Source organism: Hordeum vulgare, chromosome 1H (assembly GCF_904849725.1).
Source record: "Hordeum vulgare subsp. vulgare chromosome 1H, MorexV3_pseudomolecules_assembly, whole genome shotgun sequence".
NCBI lineage: Eukaryota > Viridiplantae > Streptophyta > Magnoliopsida > Poales > Poaceae > Hordeum > Hordeum vulgare.
In genome coordinates, this window is record NC_058518.1 from 334,477,960 (window position 1) to 334,493,164 (window position 15,205).

A 15,205-nucleotide genomic window follows, 5' to 3' on the forward strand; every position below is an offset into this window, starting at 1 on the left:
TTCGGTAAGAAATGGGAGGAATCTCTCCCGTATGCCGAGTTCTCTTACAACAATAGCTATCAAGCTAGTCTGAAGATGGCCCCTTTCGAAGTATTGTATGGGCGAAGGTGTCGAACTCCTCTGAATTGGTCAGAAACTAGGGAACAATCACTCTTCGGTCCGGATATTATTCAACATGCCGAAGATCAAGTCCGCATTATTCATGAGAATCTGAAGTCTGCTCAGTCTCGTCAGAAGAGTCAGTATGACCGTCATCATCAAGATATGGTCTATCAACGTGGCGAAAAGGCTTATCTTCGTGTCACACCAATGAGAGGTACACACCATTTCGGAATCAAGGGCATGTTAGCTCCTCATTATATTCGTCCTTTCACTGTTCTCGAAAGGCGTGGAAGAGTGGCTTATCAATTGGAACTGCCGGCGAACCTTTCTCAGGTTCACGATGTCTTCCATGTTCCTCAGCTCCGTCGCTGCTTCAAGGACCCTATTCGAGCAGTGGATCACGATATGCTTGAGCTACAACAAGACCTCTCTTATAAAGAGCATCCAGTCCGCATTCTCGACCAAGCTAAACGTAAGACTCATTGCAAGGTCACTTAGTTCCTTAAGGTGCAGTGGTCAAATCACTGTGAAGATGAAGCCACTTGGGAACGCGAGGATCATCTTCGTGATGAATACCCCGTGCTCTTTTCCTCTACCTTTTAATTCTCGGGACGAGAATTCTTGTTAGTAGGGGAGAATTGTGACATCCTCGACTTTTGCTACAGTAAATATTGTAATTAAGCTACAGTGATCACCCGCTAATGGTGCCACATCATCGAGAATTACCGTCGTTGACCCGCATTGAATTTCTATTCGGATTCAGAAGTTGAAAACAAAAGAAAAGTATATTTATAAATTCATATTAACTATTAAAGAAAGAAAGTATTAAAAATAATAATGATAAAAGAAAAGAAAAGAAATTAAAAAGAAAAAAAAGAAATTAGAAAGAAGAAATAATAGAAAAGGAAAACAAAACAAAAAAATAAAAAGAAAAAGAGGAAACCCCCCACCCCCTTGGCCGATTGGGCCAAAGTGGCCCAGCCGAGCCAGCCCACCCCACACGCTGGAACCCTAGGGCGAGGGAGCCCCCCTGCCTCGCTCCCTCCCTCCCACTTGCGCCGCCGCCGCCAGGGGCTCCCGCCTCGATTCCCCAACCCCCTCGTGGGGGGCCCCACCCCCCACCGACAAAAGCCCTCCCTCCTCTCGTTCCCTCCCCAGATCGACTCCCTCCCGATCCCTTCTCCCCCACGAGACCGAGGCCTCTCCTCTCGGTATCCTCTCTCCCTCCCAGTTCCCCCACGCACAGATCCACCCCGAGGCCCCCTCCCCCACGAACACTCCCTCCCCACGGACCAGACCCCCCCATGCCCGAGCCTCCCATCGGGCCCTCCTCTCCACCTCGCCCCCACCCCGGCCGGCGAGCCCCTCTCCTGCCTCCTCCCGCCGGTCGATCTCAGGAGCACCCACGACCGGGCTCCCTCCCCTCGGATCCACCTCCCCCACCGGCCTCCCTCTCCTCTCCCTCACCGCCGGCCGAGGCCCCTCCTGGTCACCCCGTCGCGCCGGCCCCTTTTCCTCCCGCTCGGTCCAGGAGGGACCGGGCAGGGAGACACCTCACCTCGGCCGGCCCCCTCCTTCAACGCCGCCGCCCTCCGGGAGGTCCTCTTCCTCGCTGGCACGTCCTCACCGGCACCACCGTCATCACCGCGCCATCACCACCGTCACCTCTGCCTTCCCGCCAACTCCGGCTTCACCGGGCCGTCTCATCAACGTTGGTGAGCCCCTCCTCGGGCTCTTCCCACCATCTTGTTCTCCTCGCCGTCCCTGTTCCGTTCCGGCAAACGGGGCTCCGATCCGTCGACGTTTGACTCCGGTAGGAGGAGATGAAGTTGGCTCTCTTCTATGTTGAGAAAGTTAACACAGACTCTCTGTTGTGTGTTAACAGAGAAAGATGGGAGTGTTGAGAGTTAAAAGCAAATAAAACAAATGATGTATTAGATGCCGTATGTATGTATGTATGTATGAGATGCGATGTATGTATTTGCGTATATAGATATTTGGAGGAATACGATATTTGCATGATTATGTATCTGTGAATAAAATCGAGTATTTGGCCTAAGGTCACTTAACGGTGGGGCCAACGGACCCGCTGTCTATGACAGGGAGGCCCCACGCGATAATTAAAAAATTAAAGATAATGTTAATGTTTTTATTAAATAAATAAATAGATATATCAGTTAATTAATTAATTAGATGATTAGAATAATTAGAGTATGACACGTGGGTCCCCTACTAAATTAATCTGATTAATTAATATTTAATCTAAATTAAAACTTGTGCCTATGACGTTCGGGACCCGCTGGTCAGTTGACCAGTCAATTGTTGATGTCAGCATGACATCATGCTGATGTCATAATAGCCTTTTATTAAATTATTTAAATCTGTTTTTAATTCCTGATTATTGAATAAAACTTTAAAAATTAATATTAAATAATCCGTAAGTCACATCTATATATTTTCAACATGAAAGTTGATCAGCAGAACGAGACGAACCCGGATACACGGCCCGTTTGTTTGTCACACGTCCCTAGCATAGCAAACATGGAACATTTCCATCGTTTCCAGTATGACCGGTAGTAGCCCGAGACCCGGAAAATATCGTCAGATATTCTTCCGACCCGTCTATGACGGATATTGCTGCGTTAGCTCATGTCTAGCCTGCATCTTGCCATGTCATGCTTTGTGTTGCATCGGTGCTATTATTTATTGTTTCTTCCCCCTCTTATTACCGGTAGACCCCGAGACTGACGCTGCCGCCGGGTACATCTACGACCCTGCCGATCAGTCCTTTGCCACAGAGCAGCAAGGCAAGCAAACCCCCCTTGATCATTCCTATACCGCCTATGTCTTTCTTCCTACTGCTTGCATTAGTATTTTGCTACTGCTGTAGTTAGCTCCTATATCTGATGCATAGCCTATTTTTGATTAACTGCTACTTTCAGTCCTGTACCTTTAATCTGCTTAGTATAGGTGGAGCAGTCATCCCCTCTGACCTCGTAGTCCTGTTGCCCCGCTTGTTTTCAAATCTCGATCTCCGATGGACGAGCCAGACCCGACACATCACATACACCCCCTTCGTTGTACGACGCTACAGAGATACTATCGGGTACCGAGGGTGACACCTCGCTAAGTACTCCTGATGATATCTCTGTAGTATAGCTAGTCGGTCGTGGTTATCGAGGGTGATTCCTCTTTCACCATTCCCGACGATGCCTCTGTCGTCCAACCCCTCAGTTGTGGGACCCTCGAGGGTGATTCCTCTAAGCCCACCTTGACGGGTACATTGTTCGGAATCCAACGAGGGTGATACCTCGGATTCCCCCCGATGTTACAACCACACAGTTACTCGACCATGTTACTGGGATCTTTGGTGATTAGTTGTAAGACGGGTGGATTCCCGAGAGACTGTGTGGTTGGCCTAATTAAAATGTTAATGGATTTGGGTATTTGATCTGGGTTGGTCGGAGACCTTTTCGCACTAACCGGCTACGCGGGAAGAATTATGGGTACTCGGCGTCGAGGTATCAGCCGAAGCTTTTCAGATGTCAGCAATCATAGTGGCGCTCGCCCGAGTGGTCCCGAGATGCATTGCGCTTGTGATTAAGGGATGCTAGGACTGACGTCGGCCGCCCTCGCATCGTGCAGGAGCGCGGAGGGGAACTGGGCCCATGAACCCTTTGCGCTTAGGATTTAGACCGGCGGGCTGACCTCTCTAATTAGTCTTAGGTGGGGCTGCGACGTGTCGATATTCCGAGGCCGGGCAGGACCCAGAAAAGTATGTCCGGCCAGAGTGTTATCGAGCGTGACGGGACATGTGGTGCACCCCTGCAGGGATGAAAATTAACTATTCGGATAGCCGTGTCCAAGGTTACAGGACGACTTGCAGTTGTGCCCTGATCTTATACAACTACAATTGTTACTTAACTGAAATTAGTTTGCCTCGGGATTGCTTCCTCGCAGGGAGTCGAGGGAGGATCTTTAGGCGTGACCTCACTTTATTCTTGTTGTAACAATATGACTATTAATGTGTTACCCCTGTTCTACTCTCGTCTATTGCTGCAAGACCCTGAAGATGCTAGTCTTCGATAGGACTAGGCCTTCTCTCTCTATTCTCGCATTGCTGCAGTCAGTCCACATATAACCCCCCTTCTTTGATACTGATGCATAATTAGAATAATTCTGATGTAAGACTTGCGAGTACTTTGGATGAGTACTCACCGCTGCTTTGCTCCGCCCTTGTCCCCTTGATCCGTTTGCTGCGACCAGATGATGGAGCCCAGGAGATGGAGGTCCCCGCCGCCGACGACTGCTACCCCGACGGTGCCTACTACTACGTGGAGGCCGCTGATGATCAGGAGTAGTTAGGAGGTTCCCAGGCAGGAGGCCTCACCTCGTTCGATCGTTGTATCCTTTGTGCTAGCCTTCTCTAAGGCACCCCATGTTTTATGTCTGTACTCATATATTGTTGCTTCCGCTGACTCGTGTGTTTATCAAGCTTCCGTATTCTAGCCCTCGAGGCCCGTGGCTTGTAATATGAAGCTGATGTTATTTTATTTGTGTCTAGAGTTGTGTTGTGATATCTTCCCGTGAGTCCTTGGGTTTGATCGTACGCATTTGCGTGTATGGTTAGCGTACGATTAAATTGAGGGCGTCACACAAACCAACACTTTTACCTAATGTTTTTGTGTGTTCACATTATTAAGATATTGTAGTAATCATTTTTTATAGCTTTTATTTCAATAATGTATCAAGTAAAGCCTTTGGGATACTGTGGATGATAGTTGACTTGATTCTGTGCAAAAACAGAAACTTTGGTGCCCAGTGCAGATTTTTTATAAATTCACCAGAGCATCAAAAGCTTCTGAAGTTTTTACACATGATTTATATACCAATTCCCCATGTTGTCCTAAGTTTTGAGAATTTTTGGTGTTGCATAAGTTTGGTGATTGTTCAGATCATTACAGATTGTTCTGTTTTTACAGAATCTGCTTTGTTTGCATAGTTTGCTTGTTTTAGCATTTCCATATCATATATTAAGTGATACAAATTGTGGAAATGATAGAGTACATTAGGAATTGTGTGATAACAATTATGGATCTTGTTTTTGATAGTACCTAAGTGAATAATTTGCTCTTTATCATACTAACCCATCTCACGAAGTTCCGTTAAGTTTTGTGTGATTGAAGTTTTCAAGTTTTGGATGAGATATCGATATGAGGAGAATAAGGAGTGGAAATACCCTAAGCTTTGGGATGACCAAGGCACCCCAAGGTAATAATAAGGGAACACCCAAGCAACAAAGCTTGAGGATCCCTCAGAACGCATCCCCTCTTTCGTCTTCAACATTATCGGTAACCTCACTTGGGACAATATTTTTATTCGTCACATGATATATGTTTTGCTTGGAGCATCATTTTATTTTGTTGAATATTTCTTGCTGTTATTTATAATAAAGTTTTGTATCCTTTCTTTCAATAAAAGTGTCAAGTATAGCCTTTACCATGCTCAATTTGCAAGTGAATGAGTTGTTGTTTCAAAACAGATTGTTGTTAGTCCAAAAAATGCATAGAAAAGTCGGAATGTTCTAAAATCATGAAATTTTGGCATAGAATGCTCTTATAAATTCTCTATAGTGCGGTAAAATTTCAATTTTTTTGGAGTTGATTAATCATGGATCTTGCTGCATTCTTTACAGACGTCCTGTTTAGACAGATTGGAGGGTTGCTTGAGAGAGACTATCTTCATCCTACGCCTCCCACAAATTGATAAACCTTAGGCCATCCACTTGAGCGAAAATTGCTACTATCCTACAAAACTCTGCGCTTGGAGGCCTAACACGTGTCTACAAGAACAAGTTATGTAGTAGACATCAATGACCAATCTTTGGATAAAACCTTGAATACCACCTTGGTCATCATATAAACTCCTTGAAACCAACATATGGACATCAAGAAGTGCATATGGACAAATCCTTTGAATATAACTCAAGGAAACCATTAATCCATAGGGATTGTCAACAATTACCAAAACCACATATGGAGAAATATGCTCTAACACTCTTTTCTCACAGTCTTCCTGACAGTGACTCTCTCCTTTTTCTTCTGGGAATGCTTTCATCTGGGATAAAATCAGCATCCTCCTCATCAGAATTAAGCTTCTTACTTGACCTGGTAGTTGCCTTTGGCAAATCATGAGAGCTGGGTGTACCTGGGTCAGAAGCTATCCTCTCAGGACTAGTACCTAAATCCGTCTCAACACTGTGGTCTGTGAAATCATTCTGACTGTCTTATTAACCTGTGTCGGGACCCCGATCCTAAGCCATACAAATCTAGCTTGTAACACGTCATATAGCTTTGCGGCCTCACACACGATACACAACGGATGCCACCTTACCTTGGCCGGACCATTTTGCGCGTTTTGGCTCACGTATATGATTATGTTGCTAGCATTCATATGTCAAAGAACCAAGGTTGACATGACTAGTTATAGACCCAAATGGCAACCGTACAGGGACAGGCATACGTAACCCAGCAATGCAGGTGTAGACGGGTCATAGAAAGCTACATGGACTCCATTACAATGCGTGACATTTCCCCGTGGGGACAGACAAAACAACAAAGAAGGATGCATGACATTCAATCAATGTGTCCAGAGAAGTAGCAAGCTACGAAGGCTCAGTGGGCACAAAGAGGCATTTCCCCGTAAAGAAGGCTCTAGAGGCATACAACTAGGTGTCGAATCCCACAAATACAATGCATTTCAAAGCATACACACAATATGCACGATATGTGTAGATAAAGCATGTCATCACAACAAAACTCTATGACTCAAGCATTTATTAAGGACTCATATGAGTCAACATAGTGTGATATTGCAATCATGGGTCACATGACCCAACACTCACGTCATACAAGCATCAAGCGAAAGGACAACATGTGTGAGTACAGACATCTACTAAAAGTGTCTGGAGGAGCCTCAAAGCCTACAATGACCCTACCAAAGGAGCAGACCTGTGTTTGTGATTCGCATGCTATTCCGGTCAACATCGATCACATCGCCTAGAACCAATAGTGAGAATAATGTCTCCGCTGCAAAAACATAAGTTAAGCAACCGTGAGTACAATGGTACTCAGCAAGACTTACATTATAACTATCTACATATGCATCATTATCAACAAAGGGGGTTGTGGAGTTTATTGTAGCAAACCAGCTTTGACTCTTGGCTAACCTGTACTACGACTACAAGTACTTTCTTTGAGGTGGGACAACGTGCACGAGTCCACATATTCACCATATCAATACACCACTATGGATCCACTCCCGTCTCCCTAGGAGAAGGCCATCCATAGCACTCACACTTATCTTGAGTATTTTAGAGTATCCATTTAGAGTTGTCTATCTACCACATAAGTATCCAAGTAGTCCATATCCGAGGACGTGTCTATTCGAACAGATCAATTCACCCTCAGGGGTATACTTCTTCACACACGCTCTCACCACTTATCACCATATGCACATCGTGCATCTCGGCAACCTTCAAGCGGAAGCACTGGCGTGGGCGTCGGCCAAGACCGTTAACCACACAAGACCCTAGTCCAGGTCTATCGCATATTTGAGACTGAACCCGCAAGGAAGTCATGCCGAAGTTTCCATTACGGCCCAAACGATGTGTACAAGGTTCCCAAGACCACCTCAACGGGTAGTTCTACGCTTGGTACACCCATCCACTAGTGCATCTCCCGTGCCATATCCTACCTCTCCGGTCAGCCTTATGCATGGCCACCAGCACAACCTACAAACAATAGAAACTAGTTGCAATTCCTGGACAGAGATCAAGGCAATTAATAAGCCGAGAGAGTCAATGAAGGACCCCAATGTTTGATAGTATCTTGTCTTGGATAACATACACAGAACCCAGTTCTTAAGGACAGTTCTAATGAGAAACCTACCATGTACTCCTAAATGGCCTCTCATCGCTACCTTTACCAAATCAGAATCACATACTTAGCTCTCACACAATAGGACATGTTCTCAACCATTCCGATTCATCGCCCAGATAGATCAAACCAGACACGACTCTAAGCATAGCAGGCACAGTAGGCAAGCATGGATGAGTAAGCACAACAAGGCTCAAGTAGTTTGTACTCATGCTAAGTGGTTTCAACAATTTACTATGACAAGAACATGTCATGCAAAGGAATGAGTTCAACTACCGAGAACAAGTAACTGTAGAATCGTGTTTGTCCTAATGCATTTAAAAGAGAGCACGAGTGAGATAGTGGGGTTGTATCGGAACCATGGTCTTCATTAGTGTCAACAATCACAATGTGAGAACCATCATCTATCGAGAGGGAACAACACCGACAAACAGAAAAAGAATAACATTTACTTCAGTGAAATGTAAAACTATTATGCATGATCATGACATGGCAATATGATGTTGATTGAGCTAATGCATCTAGCAACAACATTAAGTGAAGTTGGTTTGAACCAAGGTTCAAATTTAAACTTCATATGTGGTTATTTAAATTGCATTTATTTGATTTGTCCAGAACAAAGGACCTAAGTTGTTCTAACATGCATGAAAATGCCATAAACAGATTCCTTGCATTTTTTGATAATTTTTCATATATAAATTATTTTCATTGGAGTTACGATTAAATTTCTATGATTTTTAGAATTTATGAATATTTTCTGAAATTCATAATCATTTCCTGATCTACTTTAATTCGAGAAGAGTTTATAACGTCAGCATGATGTCAGGGTGAGACCAACACGTCAACTGACGTGGTCAAAGTCGAATTGACGTGGGGGGTCCACACGTGAGTGTCACAATTATTGTTCATTACACATGGAACCACAAAACTAGGGGCACATCATCCCAAAAAACAATAGAATTTGAAACAAGAGCATGCTTAGCTAAGTTGTGCGCCATGTAGATCGCCTCTCGATTACAATTATGCACCGATATTGATCCAACCCTGGAGGCAATCCGAAAGCAATCCACAAGTACTCCTGCATAGTTAACAAGATTTAAATTTGTCCTAATTGCTAATTAACAAGAATTGGGGCCCATTGTGAGTGTCTACTTTAACTTAACTTGGTGGTTAGCACTAATTTAATGTTGCCACGTCGATGGCTAATCGCCGGCGTCTACAGGATGCGGCTGCGGCACTCTGGCCGACCGATTCCAACGGCCATTTGATGCGTGTCTCGGCTAGCTCGTGAACTCGTGTTGCGGTGCTTCTACTCGCGCATGCAGAGCTGGCTCGGGTAGCCCGTAGCGTCGGCAGCGGCTATGAACACGGCAACCGGAGCTCAGGCTTCGTCGAAACGGAACGGGAGCGCGGCAGGGGGGCTCTCTAGAGACCCGGGGAGAAGGAGGAACAGGGCAGCAACTCACCATGGATCGACTGGCATCTCCGACGAGGTCGGGGAGCCTCTGAACGCGACAAATTCGGCGATGGCGTACGGCGACCGGAGGTGGAGAATACAGCGGCGATGGCGACTGAAGGGGGGCCTCTAGGCTCGATTCCTTCCGCACAGAGATGAAGCCGAGCACGGCCAGTCATCTCGACACGGAAACAAGGCGAGGGGCCCACGATGGCCATGGTTGCGATGGCGACGCTCGCGGTGGTGCTCGGTTGCGCGCGAGGACAGAGCATCGGAGGAGAGGAAGAGAATGAGAGGGCGGGGGAAAATAGAAGAGAGCGACCAGGCATTCTCCATGGCGCTGGATAAGGACGACGGAGCGGCTTCCAGTGTAAAGCAGGAGGGGCCACGCTCGGCCCCGTGCTGTCTCGCCTCTACCTACTGGAACGAGGAAGAAGATGGTCCAGCCCGTGGTGGGCTGGGCTTGTTCTGCGAGGTAAGCCAAGGTACACTAGTAGAAAATCGTCCATTTGTCCCGGTTTCAGAGGCCTATTAGCCCCGGTTCCGGAACCGGGACTAAAGGGTCGGGACTAAAGCCCAAAACCTTTAGTCCCGGTTCCTTTACCAATTGGGACAGAAGGGCCTCCACGTGGCCTCTACGGGGAGCCCACGGAGGAGGGCCTATAGTCGTGATTGGTAATACCAATCGGGACCATGAGGTCGGTTTTTTTTGAATGGGGGGTGTTTGGGGGTTTTGGAGGGTTAATTTAGGGTTTCATATTGTGTTAGCTAGCTAATAGAGAGAAGTGTCCTCTCTTTCTCCGTGATGTAGAAGTAACGACTTTAGCAAGTTATCCTCAGTCTATTAGGTATTGTGGCGTACCGACCATTCATTTATGACATCTGGGCTAATGAACCCAACATCGAAGATTCATCCACACATGAATGTAATCCGCTTTCCTTCCCCCAATGATATAATAACCATTCATGATCATAATAACAAAGCATCATGAAAATCATGGTCAACATCATCATCATATTAATATAAAAACTCTTGCATCACTATAGCTAATAATCATCATAGTCATTACCACCAACACTATTTAATCATCATTTTCGTCAATGAGACATCATATAACAAAAGTTGGTCACTAGTCATAATCACAACTCCTCCTCCTCCTCCTCATCAACTATAACACATTGTAGCACATAATAACACATTGTACCTAGGACCTACTCCTCTCTCATAGGACCTACTCTACCCTCTCTTAGGTAGAATATTATAAAACAAGATAGGCCCGACTCTGCATTATGGAGAATGGAATGTCGGGGAACGTCGGATGGGAAACAAAAATTTTCCTACACGCACGAAGACCTATCATGGTGATGTCCATCTACGAGAGGGGATGAGTGATCTACATACCCTTGTAGATTGTACAGCAGAAGCGTTAGAGAACGCGGTTGATGTAGTGGAACGTCCTCACGTCCCTCGATCCGCCCCGCGAACAATCCCGCGATCAGTCCCACGATCTAGTACCGAACGGACGGCACCTCCGCGTTCAGCACACGTACAGCTCGACGATGATCTCGGCCTTCTTGATCCAGCAAGAGAGATGGAGAGGTAGAAGAGTTCTCCGGCAGCGTGACGGCGCTCCGAAGGTTGGTGATGACCTTGTCTCAGCAGGGCTCCGCCCGAGCTCCGCAGAAACGCGATCTAGAGGAAAAACCGTGGAGGTATGTGGTCGGGCTGCCGTGGAAAAGTCGTCTCAAATCAGCCCTAAAACCTTCGTATATATAGGTGGGAGGGAGGGGACCTTGCCTTGGGGCTCAACGAGCCCCAAGGGGGTCGGCCGAGTCCAAGGGGGAGGACTCTCCCCCCCAAACCAAGTTGGACTTGGTTTGGTGGGAGGGAGTCCCCCTTCCTTCCCACCTCCTCCCTTTTTTTTTCTTTCTCTCTTGATTTTCTTCTCCTTGGCGCATAGAGCCTTTTGGGCTGTCTCACCAGCCCACTAAGGGCTGGTGTGCCACCCTCAAGTCCTATGGGCTTCCCCGGGGTGGGTTGCCCCCCGGTGAACTCCCGGAACCCATTCATCATTCCCGGTACATTCCCGGTAACTCCGAAAACCTTCCGGTAATCAAATGAGGTCATCCTATATATCAATCTTCGTTTCCGGACCATTCCGGAAACCCTCGTGACGTCCGTGATCTCATCCGGGACTCCGAACAATATTCGGTAACCAACCATATAACTCAAATACGCATAAAACAACGTCGAACCTTAAGTGTGCAGACCCTGCGGGTTCGAGAACTATGTAGACATGACCCGAGAGACTCCTCGGTCAATATCCAATAGCGGGACCTGGATGCCCATATTGGATCCTACATATTCTACGAAGATCTTATTGTTTGAACCTCAGTGCCAAGGATTCGTATAATTCCGTATGTCATTCCCTTTGTCCTTCGGTATGTTACTTGCCCGAGATTCGATCGTCAGTATCCGCATACCTATTTCAATCTCGTTTACCGGCAAGTCTCTTTACTCGTTCCGTAATACAAGATCCCGCAACTTACACTAAGTTACATTGCTTGCAAGGCTTGTGTGTGATGTTGTATTACCGAGTGGGCCCCGAGATACCTCTCCGTCACACGGAGTGACAAATCCCAGTCTTGATCCATACTAACTCAACTAACACCTTCGGAGATACCTGTAGAGCATCTTTATAGTCACCCAGTTACGTTGCGACGTTTGATACACACAAAGCATTCCTCCGGTGTCAGTGAGTCATATGATCTCATGGTCATAGGAATAAATACTTGACACACAGAAAACAGTAGCAACAAAATAACACGATCAACATGCTACGTCTATTAGTTTGGGTCTAGTCCATCACGTGATTCTCCCAATGACGTGATCCAGTTATCAAGCAACAACACCTTGTTCATAATCAGAAGACACTGAATATCATTGATCAACTGGCTAGCCAACTAGAGGCATACTAGGGACGGTGTTTTGTCTATGTATCCACACATGTAAATGAGTCTTCATTCAATACAATTATAGCATGGATAATAAACGATTATCTTGATACAGGAATTATAATAATAATTACATTTATCATTGCCTCTAGGGCATAATTCCAACAGTCTCCCACTTGCACTAGAGTCAATAATCTAGCCCTCACATCACCATGTGAATTACATTGTAATAAATCTAACACCCGTACAGTTCTGGTGTTGATCATGTTTTGGCCGTGGAAGAGGTTTAGTCAGTGGGTCTGCTACATTCAGATCCGTGTGCACTTTGCATATATTTACGTCCTCTTCCTCGACGTAGTCGCGGATGAGGTTGAAGCGTCGTTTGATGTGTCTGGTCTTCTTGTGAAACCGTGGTTCCTTTGCTAAGGCAATGGCACCCGTGTTGTCACAGAACAAGGTTATTGGATTCAGTGCGCTTGGCACCACTCCAAGATCCGTCATGAACTGCTTCATCCAGACACCCTCCTTAGCTGCCTCCGAGGCAGCCATGTACTCCGCTTCACATGTAGAATCTGCTACGACGCTTTGCTTGGAACTGCACCAGCTTACTGCACCCCCATTAAGAATAAATACGTATCCGGTTTGCGACTTAGAGTCGTTCGGATCTGTGTCAAAGCTTGCATCAACGTAACCTTTTACGGCGAGCTCTTCGTCACCTCCATACACGAGAAACATCTCCTTAGTCCTTTTCAGGTACTTTAGGATATTCTTGACCGCTGTCCAGTGATCCACTCCTGGATTACTCTCGAACCTACCTGCCATACTTATGGCCAGGCTAACATCCGGTCTAGTGCACAACATCGCATACATGATAGAACCTATGGCTGAAGCATAGGGGACGGAGCGCATATGCTCTCTATCTTCATCAGTTGCTGGGCACTGAGTCTTACTCAATTTCGTACCTTGTAAAACTGGCAAGAACCCTTTCTTGGACTGTTCCATTTTGAACCTCTTCAAAACTTTATCAAGGTATGTGCTTTGTGAAAGTCCTATCAGGCGTTTTGATCTATCCCTATAGATCTTAATGCCTAGAATGTAAGCAGCTTCTCCTAGGTCCTTCATAGAGAAACTTTTATTCAAGTAACCTTTTATGCTCTCTAAGAACTCCACGTTGTTTCCAATCAGCAATATGTCATCCACATATAATATTAGAAACGCCACAGAGCTCCCACTCACTTTCTTGTAAATACAAGATTCTCCAACCACTTGTATAAACCCAAATGCTTTGATCACCTCAACCAAACGTTTGTTCCAACTCCGAGATGCTTGCACCAGTCCATAGATGCATCGCTGGAGCTTGCACACCTTGTTAGCATTCTTAGGATCGACAAAACCTTCGGGTTGTATCATATACAACTCTTCCTTAAGGAAACTGTTAAGGAACGCCGTTTTGACATCCATCTGCCAGATTTCATAATCGAAAAATGCAGCTATTGCTAACATGATTCTGACGGACTTAAGCATCGCTACGGGTGAGAAACTCTCATCGTAGTCAACTCCTGGAACTTGTGAAAAACCCTTTACCACAAGCCGAGCTTTATAAACGGTCACATTATCGTCAGCGTCCGTCTTCTTATTAAAGATCCATTTGTTCTGAATAGCCTTGCGGCCCTCAGGTAGTATCTCCAAAGTCCACACTTTGTTCTCATACATGGATCCTATCTCGGATTTCATGGCTTCTAGCCATTTGTTGGAATCTGGGCCCACCATTGCTTCTTCATAATTTGCAGGTTCATTGTTGTCTAACAACATGATTGACAAGACGGGATTGCCGTACCACTCTCGAGCAACACGTGATCTCGTCGACCTGCGTGGTACAACAGAAACTTGAACTGGAGTTTCATGATCATCATCATTAACTTCCTCCTCAACCGGCGTCGCAACGACAGAGGTTTCCCCTTGCCCTACGCCACCATCCAGAGGGATGAGAGGTTCGACAACCTCGTCAAGTTCTATCTTCCTCCCACTCAATTCTCTCGAGAGAAACTCCTTCTCGAGAAAAGCTCCGTTTTTAGCAACAAACACTTTGCCCTCGGATTTGAGATAGAAGGCGTACCCAACTGTCTCTTTTGGGTATCCTATGAAGACACACTTTTCCGCTTTGGGTTCCAGCTTTTCAGGCTGAAGCTTTTTGACATAAGCATCACATCCCCAAACTTTAAGAAACGACAACTTTGGCCTCTTGCCATACCACAGTTCGTATGGTGTCGTCTCAACGGATTTTGATGGTGCCCTATTTAAAGTGAATGCAACTGTTTCTAATGCATAGCCCCAAAATGATAACGGCAAATCAGTAAGAGACATCATAGACCGCACCATCTCTAATAGAGTACGATTACGACGTTCGGACACACCATTACGCTGTGGTGTTCCAGGCGGTGTTAACTGTGAAACAATTCCACATTGTCTTAAGTGAGCACCAAACTCGAAACTCAGATATTCACCCCCACGATCAGACCGTAGGAACTTGATCTTCTTGTTACGATGATTTTCCACTTCACTCTGAAATTCCTTGAACTTTTCAAATGTTTCAGACTTGTGCTTCATCAAGTATACATAACCATATCTACTTAAATCGTCAGTGAAGGTGAGAAAATAACGATATCCGCCGCGTGCCTCCACGCTCATCGGACCACACACATCGGTATGTATGATTTCCAACAAGTCACTTGCACGCTCCATTGTTCCGGAGAAC